We start from the raw sequence: 12,271 nt of genomic DNA, 5'->3' as shown, positions 1-12,271 counted from the left end.
TCTTCTTTTCTACATATTACATCCAGAGGCATCTCAGAACAGGCTTGGCAATCTCCTTCTGAATGGTTGCAGCCTTGACACCCTATGGAGAAGTTCTACTCTGAACAGACGGGCTCACCATGGGTCAGAATCGACTTTGCACAACTAACAACTATATTTTCATAAAGTAAATTAATAATTTTATATGTTTATATGCATGTATGCATTTAAAAGTATTAGAAATAAATTTTTGTATTTCTTACACTTTATTTTTCAAAACTAATATTCTCTCTCCTCTCTTTCTATTACACATATTACATTATTAAAAAGATGAAATTATTCCCCAACATTACCAAATTATATAAAGTTCACTGCTCTCCTCTTTTTAAAATGAAGTTGTTATGTTTATTATTCCTCAGACATTCACTTCTGGTGTCTTTGGTTAAAGAATGTTTTCTATCTTGTCCTTTGATATACTTACTGGTTTTGGTTTATTGTTTTGTCATTTACATTTAAAAAAATTATACTCAGAAACTAAGATTTCATGATAAAAATTACTCAAAATTATGGAAGTAGTTAGAATTTACTTTGATGTATGTGATTAATTTCAATAATGGCAGAGTCTAGTCTCCAAAGAGGAGTCCTGGGTGTCACAAACAGGTAAGCCCCCAGCTACTAGATGACAGGTTGGCAGATCAAACCCACCTGGAGTTGCCTAGGAAGACAGGCCAGGCAAGCTGTTTCTGAAAGTTTGCAGCACTGAAAACCCTACAGAGCACACATGGTGTCACCTTGAGTTGGAATCAACTCAATGGCAACTAATAATAATGTGTTCAATGAGAGAAGGCTAAATTAGAATTCAATTCCAAGTGAAAATGTCTGTCTAAAATAATCATAAAAAATAGTCATTTTCAGGAATTTTTGTTTTTCTTTCTTTAAAGAGGTAATTATGGAGCTGAGGTAAAGATGGTCCTGTGGTCCCTCTTACAACAAAGACCTGGAAAAAAAAAAAGTGAATCGATTATATATGACAATATAGGAACCCTGAACATCAAAGACAAAGTTTAGGAGTTGGACTGAACAGCAAGGGGAGAGAGAGACTGTTCAGAAGCAGTGAGAATGTGCCAGACCTGACCTGGCCAGCACCCTGCAGGCTTGATGAGTTGGCATGCATGGGCTGAGGCAAGCAGTAGTGGTCAGGGCACATTTTCTGCATCAGGAGAAACCAAGCAGTGTAGAATTTGCACAAGCCTCCAAAGCCAAGGAGAAGCAGCTCTGGATCTGTGAAAGTTAAGTACAAGCATGTAACCGACTGCAAGGGATCAAAATCTCCCTCCCTGCTCTGGGAAGTACCTCTCTCCCCTCCACCCACACCCTCCCCACTCTGCCTGGTCCTGGGCACAAACCCTGTGGGGAAGTGGGACCTGTAGTGTACCCTGAGCCTTTCTCCTGGCATTGAAGACAGAACAAATTAACAAACAACAAACAGGGAAAGTTAATCTGCTGGCTCTCCTAAACTGGGACCTCAGGGCAGTCACACCCCTTTGCCTAGGCAGAGGCATAAGGGGTATATGGACTTTGAATGCCTTTCACCCCTGCCTAAACCTGTGTGGGCACATTTCAACACCATAGTCCCTCGTAAGCATAGTAAAACAAGGTATGTACATGAAGCCTATTTTCAACTGCAACAACTAACAGGGAGTGGTAAATCAATGACATTTGACACTACCCTGCCCATTAAGCAGGGTCCTCACACAAATCAGGGGCCTGAGAGCTGGTGGCCCTACCCACTCTACCTCGCCTCCCTTGACAGGTGTCCAAGAATAAGCAGTGCCTCCTAGTCCTTATAGCCAATGGCACTGGGTGCTCAAAGTCCAGCTGGAAAGCCACCCACCTATGCACTCTAAGGAACAGGGGCACTCCTTCCGCCCAGGCACTCAGGGACAGCTGTCAGTCTCCTACCTTGCTCAGCACATAACTCCCTACTGCTTCCAGATATCTGTGCCTGCTCCAATCACCCCTATATACCCTGTCCATATAGGACTGTAGGTGAGAGCCTGCACCACACACTCGGTGACTGACAACCTGGACACCTGAGCTGAATCCACACAAGAAAAGTATACAGACTCCTGGGTTCATATACCTAGTAGCAGCTCTAACCACCTGGTGTCAAGATGTAATAGTTTCAAAGACACCAATAATAAAAGTAACTCACACAACCAGCCAATTTGGCCATATTAAAAGAAAACAAAACAAGAAGCTAGGACACAGTAAGCAAACATAAAAAAAGTTAAAATAATAATTTATTGATGGTTTGAAGACAACGGTTAGTATCAAATAACATAAAGAGGCAGACCAAGGTGTCTTCAACAAGTGATCAAAACAAAGAACCAGGAAACCTCCCAGAACAAGACAAGCTCTTGGAATTACCAGAGGTAGAATTCAAAAGATTAATATACAGAGCTCTTCAAGAGATCAGGAAGGAGATCAGGTAAAATGCAGATCAAGCAAAGGAACACACAGATAGAGCAATGGGGGAACTTAAGAAGGTTATACAAAAGCATAATAACAAACTTAACAGGCTGCAAGAATCCATAGAGAGAAAGCAAATAGAAATCCAAAAGGTTAACAATTAAACTTCAGAATTAGAAAACTCTAAAGACAGTCGTAGGAGTAGAACAGAGGCAATGGAAGTCAGGATTAGTGAGACTGAAGATAAAGCACTTGACACCAATTTATGGGAGGAGAAATCAAATAATTTTTTTTTTTTTTTAATGAAGAAATCCTAAGAATTATGTGGGACTCTATCAAGAGGAATATCCTCCGAGTGATTGGAGTACCAGAATGGGGGAGGAAGGATAACAGAAAATACAGAGTGAATTGTTGAAGATTTGTTGCCAGAAAACTTGACTGATATTGTGAAAGACCAGAAGATATCTATCCAGGAGCTCATCCACTCCCAAAGACGGTAGATTCCAAAGAAAGCCATCAATACATATTATAATCAAACTTGCCAAAACCAAAGATAAAGAGAGAATTTTAAGAGCAGCTAGGGATAAACAGAAAGTCATCTACAAAGGAGAGTCAATAAGACTAAGCTGGGACTACTCAGCAGACACCATGCAGGCAAGAAGGCAATGGGATAATATACATAAAAACTTGAAGGAAAAAATTGCCAGCCAAGAATTACATATCCAGCAAAACCGTCTCTCAAATATGATGGTGAAATCTGGGCATTTCCAGCTAAACAGAAGTTAAGGGAATTTGCAAAAACCAAACAAAAATTTCAAGAAATACCACAGGGAGTCCTCCATTTAGAGAATCAGTAATATCAGATAACAACAAAGGCTAAAGAGAGGACAGACTAACCAGATATCAACTCAGATATGGGAGGAACAAAAATAAGTCAAAGCTAAAACACCAAAACAGAGAAACAGAGACATCAATATATAAAAGATGACAACTTTAAACCACAAAAGAGGGACGAAGTAATATACTCATAGAACTTTCACATGTACAGGAAGTTAAGGTGATATCAAGAACTAAAAGATTTGTTTAAAGTTAGAAAAATAGAGGTAAATTTTAAGGTAACCACAAAGGAAATTAACAATCCCACACATCGAAAGAAAAAACAAGAAAAATATAGACTCAGCAAATACAAAATCAACAACAACGAAAGAGAAGGAAAGAAAATATGCAAAGAAAAAGGACTTAAAACAGAAAATTAAGTGGAATGAAGAAACTGCCAATAACACAAAAAAAGATATCAAAATGACAGCACTCAACTCATACCTATTAAAAATTACACTGAGTGGAATTGGACTAAATGTACCAATAAAGACACAGAGAGTGGCAGAATGGACTAAAAAAATCCATTTATATGCTGCCTACAACAGACATGCCTTAGACTTAAAGACACAAACAAACTAAACTGAAAGGATGGGGAAAAAAATCAAGTGAGCAACAATCAAAATAGAGAAGCAGTGGCAATATTAATCACTGACAAAAAAGACTTGAAAGCAAACCCACCACAAAGCATAAGCCAGGACACTGTATAGTTAATAAAAGGTCAAGAGTAGGAGGACATACCCATGGCAAATATTAATGCACCCCACAACAGGGCTCCAAAATACATAAAACAAACTCTAACAGCCTTGAAAAGAGAAATACACAGCTCCACAATAATAGTAGGAGACCACAACACATCATTTTCAGTGAAGGACAGAAGATCCAGAAAAAGGCTCAATAAAGACAGATCTAAATGCCACAATCAACCAGCTTGATTTCACAGACATATAAAGAACACTCCACCCAGTGGCAGCCAAGTATACTTTCTTTTCCAATGCACATGGAACATTCTCCAGAATAGACCACCTATTAGGACATAAAGCAAGCCTTAACAGGATCCAAAACATTGAAATTTTATAAGCCAACTTTTCTGAACTTAAAACCATAGAAGTAAAATTCAGTAACAGAAAAAATCGAATAAATAGAAACTGAAGAACACCTTGCTCAAACACTACTGAGTTATAGAAGAAATCAAGGTCACAATAAAGAAATTCATAGAATCAAAGGAAAATGAAAACAGATCCTACCAGAACCTTTGGGATACAACAAAAGCAGTGCTCAGAGGTCAATCTGAGAAATAAATGCACAAATCCAAAAAGTAAGAAGGGACAAAAATCAAAACATTTACTCTACAATTCAAATAGAAAGCAGCAAAAGAAGCCCTCAGGCACCAGAAGAAAGGAAATAACAAAAATTAGAGCAGAAATTAATGAAATAGAGAATAGAAAAACAATTCAAAGAGTTAAGAAAACTGAAAGATAGTTCTTCAAAAAGATAAATAACGTCGATAAGCCACTGACCAAATCGATAAAAGGAAAACAGTAGAGGAAGCAAATAAGCTGAATAAGGAATGAGATGGGCCATATCACAACAGACTCAACTGAAATTAAAAGAACCATAAGAAAATACTATGAAATATTTTACTCCAACAAATTTGGAAACCTCAATAAAGTGGACAAATTTCTAGAAACAGAGTACCTACCTAAACTAACACAAACAGAGGTAGAACCTCTAAATAAACGTAAAACAAAAGAGATTAAAGACGTAATTTTAACAAGTTCCAAACAACAACAACGAAAAAGACCTGGCACAGAGAGCTTCACTGAAGAATTCTACCAAACTTTCAGTGAAGAGTTAACACCAGTACTACTAAAGGTATTTCAGAGCATAAAAGAGGACAGAATATTCCCAAAATCATTCTGTAAAGCCAGCAGAACCCTGACACCAAAACTAGGTAAAGACACCGCAAAAAAGAAAATTACAGACCAATATCTTTCATGAACATAGACGCAAATATGCTCAACAAAATTCTAGCTAATAGAATTCAATAACATACCAAAAAAATAATTTGCCATGACCAAGTGGGTTTCATACCAGGTATTCATGGATGGTTCAACATTAGAAAACAACATAATTCATCACATAAATAAAACAAAAGACAAGAACACATAATCTTATCAATTGATGCAGAAAAGGCATTTGACGATGCAAAAACCCATTCATGATAAAAAAAATCTCAGCAAAATAGGAATAGAAAGGAATTTCTTAACATAATATAGGACATTATACAAAGCCAACACCTTAACTAGAGAGAGCCTGAAAGCATTCCTTTGACAAAGGAACCAGACAAGGATTCCCTCTATCACCACTTCTATTCAATATTGTGCTAGACTTTCTCTCCAGAGCAATAAGGCAAGAAACAGAAATAAAGGGCATCCAAATTGGTAAGTAAGAAGTATAAATATCCCTATTTGCTATGATCTCACCATAGAAAATCCCAAAGAATTCCTAAGAAAGCTACTGGAACTAAAAGATTTCAGAAAAGTATCGGGATACAGGATTAAAAAAAAAAATCAGTTGGATTCCTCTATTAAAAAAAAAAAGAGAACGCCAAAGAGGAAATTGACAAATCAATACCATTTACAGTAGCCCCCAAGAAGATAAAACACTTAGGAATAAATCTAACCAGAGATGTAAAAGTCCTACACAAAGAAAATTACAAGACAGTACTGCAAGAAATCAAGAGACCTACGTAAGTGGAAAAACATTTTGATCATAGATACAAAGACTCAGCATTGTGAAAAGTTCAGTTCTATCCAAAGCGATCTACAATACAATGCAACCCCGATCCAAATTCCAAGAACATTTTTTAAGAAGATGGGGAAGAAAATCACCAACTTCCTATGTAAAGGAAAGAGGCCCTGGATAAGTAAAGCATAACTAAAGTAGAACAAAGTGGGAGGCCTCATACTACCTGATTTTTGAGCCTATTATACCACCACAGTAGTCAAAACAGCCTGGTAGTGTTACAAAAACAGATACATAGACCAATGGAACAGAAATGAGAATCCAGAATTAAATTCATCCACCTATGAGCAGCTGATATTTGACAAAGGCCCAAATTCTATTAAATAGGGAAAACACACTCTCTTTAACAAATGGTGTGGACATAACTGGATATCCACTTGCAAAAAAAATTAGACAATACCCATACCCCACGCCATGCACAAAAACTAACAAAAAATGGATCAAAGGCCTAAATACAAAATCTAAAGTGATAAAAATCATGGAAGAAAAAATAGGGACAATGCTAGGAGCCCTAATACCTGCCATAAACAGAATGCAAAACATTAACAATGCACAAACACCAGAGGGGAAACCAGATAACTGGGAGTTCCTAAATATGAAACACTTATGCTCGTCAAAAGATGTCACCAAAAGGGTAAAAAGATAACCTACAGACTAATCTTTAAAATCTACAAGATACTATAAAACCTCAACAACAAAAAGAAAATCTGATTTTTAAAAAAGGGGCAAAGGATATGAACAGACACTTCACAAAAGAAGACATTCAGTCGACCACCAGATAAATGAAGGAATGCTCAGGATCATTAGCCTTTAGGGAAATGCAAATCAAAACTACAATAGTATACTGTCTCACCCCAACAAGGCTGGCATTAACCCCAAAAACACAAAATAATAAATGTTGGAGAGGTTGTAGAGAGACTAGAACACTTATACACTGCTGGTGGCAATGTAAAATGGTACACGCACTTTGGAAATCCATTTGGTGCTTCCTTTAAAAGGTAAAAATAGAAGTACCATATGATCCAGGAATCCCACCCCTTTGAGTATATCCTAGAGAGAGAAGAGCCATCACATGAATAAATACAAGCACACCAATGTTCATTGCAGCACTGTTCACAATAACAAAAAGATGGAAACAACCTAGGTGCCCATCAACAGATTAATGCATAAAAAATTATGGTACATACATACAATGGAATACTATGCAACAATAGACCAATGATGAATCCGCAAAATATCTTACAACATGGAAGAATATGGAAAATATTTTCCTAAGTGAAAGTCACTCGCAAAAAGGATAAATACTGCATGACCAATAATATAAGAACTCAAGAAATGGTTTAAACACAGATGAAAATATTCTTTGATGCTCACAGTATGGGGAGGGAGGGAGGGAGGGAGAAGGGAATTCACCAACTAGATATTAGACAAGAATTGTCTTAGGTGAAGGGAAGGACAGCACACAATACAGGGGAAGCCAGAACAACTGGCCTAAATCCAAAGGTAAGAAGTTTCCTGAACACAACTGAACACTTTAAGGGAAAGAGTAGCAGGGGTGGGGGTTTGTTGACCATGATTTCCAGAGACATCTAGGTCAATTGGCATAAGGAAGTTGACTGAGAAAATATTCTGCATACCACTTTGGTGAATGGCATCTGGGGTCTTAAAAGCTTGTGAGTGGCTATCTAAATGCATCATTTGGTCCCAAATCACCTGGAGCAAAAGAGAATGAAGAACACCAAAGACACGAGGAAGATATTAGCCCAAGAGACAGAAAGGGCTGCATAAACCAGACTCCATCAGCCTATAGACCAGAAGAACTAGATGGTGCCTGATTATCACCAATGACCACCCTGACAGGGAACACAACAGAGAGTCTCTGATGGAGCAGGAGAAAAGTTTGGTGCTGAACTCCAATTCATGTAAAAAGACCCCACTTAATGGCCTGACTGAGACTGCAGGAACCCTCGAAGATGTGGCCCCCAGATGCTCAGTTAACCCAGAACTAAAACCATTCCAAAGCCAACTCTTCAGACAGAGACTGGAGTAAAAACATAAAATAAGACTTGTGGAGAGTGTGCTTCTTAGCTCAAGCAGATACACAAGACTAAATGGGTGGCTTCTGTCTGGAGGCAGGATGAGAAGGCAGAAAGGGACAGGAGCTGGCTGGAGGGATACAGGAAACCAGGGGTGGAAATGGTGAGTGTGCTGTCACACTACAGGGATTGAAACTAGAGTCACAGAACAATATGTGTATTAATTTTTATATGAGAAATTAGCTTGAGCTGTAAATTCTTACCTAAAGCACAATAAAAAAAAAAAAAGAAGAAGAAGAAGAGGTAATTAATTACAGCTAAGTCTTCTTAAAGCAAATATTAAAGCAGCTTCTTCAGCACAAGAGATGCTTGGGCCATATGAAGATTTTGATACATAGAAAGGCAAGAAGAAGTGAAGAAAACAAAATTAGTGAATATATCTAAATGAGTATGGACTATATATTGACTGGATAATATCCAGGATAAAACATAAGTAATATAGATTCCAATTTGAAAATGCATATTTGTATTAGAATACAGAAGCCCTGGTGGCACAGCCTTTAAGAGATCCACTGCTAACCAAAAGTTTGGCAGTTCGAATCCAACAGCTGCTCATTGGAAACCCTTTAGGGCAGTTCTACTCTGTTGCTATGAATCAGAGTTGACTCAGTGACACGGGTACTGGTACAGGACTACAAAGGAGCAAATGTAGCAACAAGGACTAAGTAAAAGTAGAAAGTAATTGGATCCTCTCATTGTTTGAGAAGTTATAAAAATAATACTTTGTTAGAATTTAACGAGTAAAATGTGAGTGTTGTAAAATGTAGAGCACCACTACAGGAATAGTTAAAACACACTGAAATAAAAATCTTTAGAGAGAAAAGTGGAACAATAAAAATATGTATCATAAAAATATAATAAAACAAGGAAAAAGTAATGTATATTTACAGCTACGAACAAAAGAAAATAGTGAACAGTAGAGTACAATCTGAATTAAATACTTTTTAAATATAAATAAATTTTGAATTCAAACACTGATTTTTAAGTCCACGCAGAAGACTTTTCCCAAAATACACTATACATTTATATTTCAAATAATATAAATATAAAATGTATAGAACTGTGTTGTTGATGAAGTAGTCCCTAGGCAAATCACCAGGTGACACTTGAAATTAATTGAATTAAATTTAACACTGTTTGAATGCATTAAAAATAACCATTAGCTAATTTAATGAGGAATACCTTAAATATATGCATAAAGGAAAGATGAAAGTAAAAAGATTAAAAAGAAAGACCACGCAACACAAACCAGTCGAAAAATGCTACAGTTAAAGGGCTGTGATTATAAGGCCAGAAATATGACTGGAAATAAAGAGGCATGTTTCACAATGATAAACTGTCCAAACCATTAATAACATAATGTTTAAAATTTATATATACTTAATAACACAGGCTGATCACAGAAATTAAAGGAGAAATGAACAATCATAAAACGAAATTTAAATACTCCCACTGCTTATCAAAAAAAGCAGATCTAACATTAAGGCTATGGAAGGACTTAAACCAGACAATTAACAACACTTACGCATACATGGACACAATACATGCAAGTACAGAATTCACAGAATTTGAAAGTCCACATAGAACTTTTCCAAAAAAATGCTATGTATTCATATTTCAAAGGATATAAATATAAAAATGTATAGAATGGTGTTGCTGATGCAGTAGTTCCTAGCCAATTTATCAAGTGGTCATATGAAATGTGATACTCAAATTTAAATTTAAATTAACTAAAAGCACATGAAATTTAAAATTCAGTTCCTCATTCACAAAACCATTTTAACCACAGATTTAGAAAGTTTCCAGCATCACGGCAAGTTTTCTAACCACAGTGTACTTAAAATAGAAATCAGCTACAAAATTTTGAAAATCCTTATGATTTTTCATTCAACAATATATTATAATTACATATGGGTCAAAGGAGTGATCACAGTGCATATTCATAATCTTTATATGGATTAAAATAAGAATGAACACATCAAAATTGTCTTGTAAAATTGATTGCCTTAAATATATACATTAGAAGAGAAGAAAGCATAAAATCAATCACCTTAGCATGTATCCAAAAAGCTAGAAACTGAAAAGCAAATTATATCAAAATGTGGTAGAAGGGAGAAAACAAAAAAAGTGGAAATAAATGAAAAAGTATGAAAATTACAATAGAGGGGCTCAGCAAGAGAAGTTTTTTACATTGAAAAGACATTAAAATTTATACGAGACTGTCAAGGAAAAAAGTGGAGAAAAGTCAAATTACATAAGGATATTAAATAGATAAAAAAAATACTATGAATATATTTTAATGTTTATATGAAATAGAGAATTTTTAAAAACTGAAAATTGCCAAAACACAGTATGACAAATAGAAAATTGAATACTCCTACGTACATATATTAATGGGTATATGTATGTAGGAGTATTAATATTAACCCCTACGTGTCTGTCAGTTTGTCATACTGTGGGGGCTTTTGTGTTGCTGTGATGCTGGAAGCTATGCCACTGGTATTCAGATACCAGCAGGGTCACCCATGGAGGACCGGTTTCAGCTGAGCTTCGAGACTAAGGCAGGCTAGGAAGAAGGACCCGGCAGTCTACTTCTGAAAAGCATTAGCCAGTGAAAACCTTATGAATAGCATCGGAACATTGTCTGATGTAGTGCTGGAAGATGAGCCCCCCAGGTTGGAAGTCACTCCAAAGATGACTGGGGAAGAGCTGCCTCCTCAAAGTAGAGTTGACCTTAATGACGTGGATGGAACAAAGTTTTTGGGACCTTCATTTGCTGATGTGGCACGACTCAAAATGAGAAGAAATAGCTGCAAACATCCATTAAAAATCTGAACCTGGAATGTACAAAGTATGAATCAAGGAAAATTGGAAATCATGAAAATGAAATGGAACGCATAAACATCGATATCCTAGGCATTAGTGAGCTGAAATGGACTGGTATTGGCCGTTTTGAATCAGACAGTCATATAGTCTACTATACTGGGAATGACAACTCGAACAGGAATGGTGTTGCATTCACCGTCAAAAAGAACGTTTCAAGATCTATCATGAAGTACAACACTGTCAGTGATAGGATAATATCCGTACACCTACAAGGAAAACCAGTTAATATGACTATTATTCAAATTTACGCACCAACCACTAGGGCCAAAGATGAAGAAATAGAAGATTTTTATCAGCTGCTGCAGTCTGAAATTGATTGAACATGCAATCAAGATGCATCGATAATTACTGGCGATTGGAATGCGAAAGTTGGAAACAAAGAAGAAGGATCAGTAGTTGGAAAATATGGCCTTGGTGATAGAAACAATACCGGAGATCGAATGATAGAATTTTGCCAGACCAACGATTTCTTCATTCCAAATACCTTCTTTCACCAACATTAATGGTGACTATAATTTTTTTATACACATGGGCCTCACCAGATGGAACACACAGAAATCAAATTGACAACATCTGTGGAAAGAGATGATGGAAAAGCTCAATATCATCAGTCAGAACAAGGCCAGGGGCCGACTGTGGAACAGACCATCAACTGCTCCTATGCAAGTTCATGCTGAAACAAGAAAATCAGAGTAAGTCCAAGAGAGCCAAAATATGACTTTAAGTATATCCCACCTGAATTTAGAGACCATCTCAAGAATAGATTTGACACATTGAATGCTAATGACCAAAGACCAGACGAGTTGTGGAATGACATCAAGGACATCATCCATGAAGAAAGCAACAGGTCACTGAAAAGAGAGAAAAGAAAGAAAAGACCAAGATGGATGTCAGAGGAGACTCTGAAACTTGCTCTTGAGCGTCAAGCAGCTAAAGCAAAAGGAAAAATCGATGAAGTAAAAGAACTGAAGAGAAGATTTCAAAGGGCTTCTCGAGAAGACAAAGTAAAGTGTTATAATGACATGTGCAAACAGCTGGAGAAGAAAACCAAAAGGAAAGAACACGCTCAGCGTTTCTCAAGCGGAAAGAACTGAAGAAATAATTCAAGCCTCGAGTTACAATAGTGAAGGATTCCATGGGGAAAATATTAAACG

At 36.7% G+C, this 12,271-nt stretch overlaps 1 protein-coding gene across 2 annotated transcripts in view; it reads right to left on the bottom strand.

Moving 5' to 3' along the window:
• Positions 1 to 12,271, bottom strand: part of LOC111749422 (NKG2-F type II integral membrane protein-like) — a 199,840-nt gene that overhangs the window by 150,837 nt on the left and 36,732 nt on the right. The window lies entirely within an intron of this gene.

Source organism: Loxodonta africana, chromosome 4, assembly GCF_030014295.1.
Source record: "Loxodonta africana isolate mLoxAfr1 chromosome 4, mLoxAfr1.hap2, whole genome shotgun sequence".
Taxonomy (NCBI): Eukaryota; Metazoa; Chordata; class Mammalia; order Proboscidea; family Elephantidae; genus Loxodonta; species Loxodonta africana.
The sequence above is the reverse complement of the archived record's forward strand: the minus strand, read 5'-3'. Positions and strand labels throughout refer to the sequence as shown.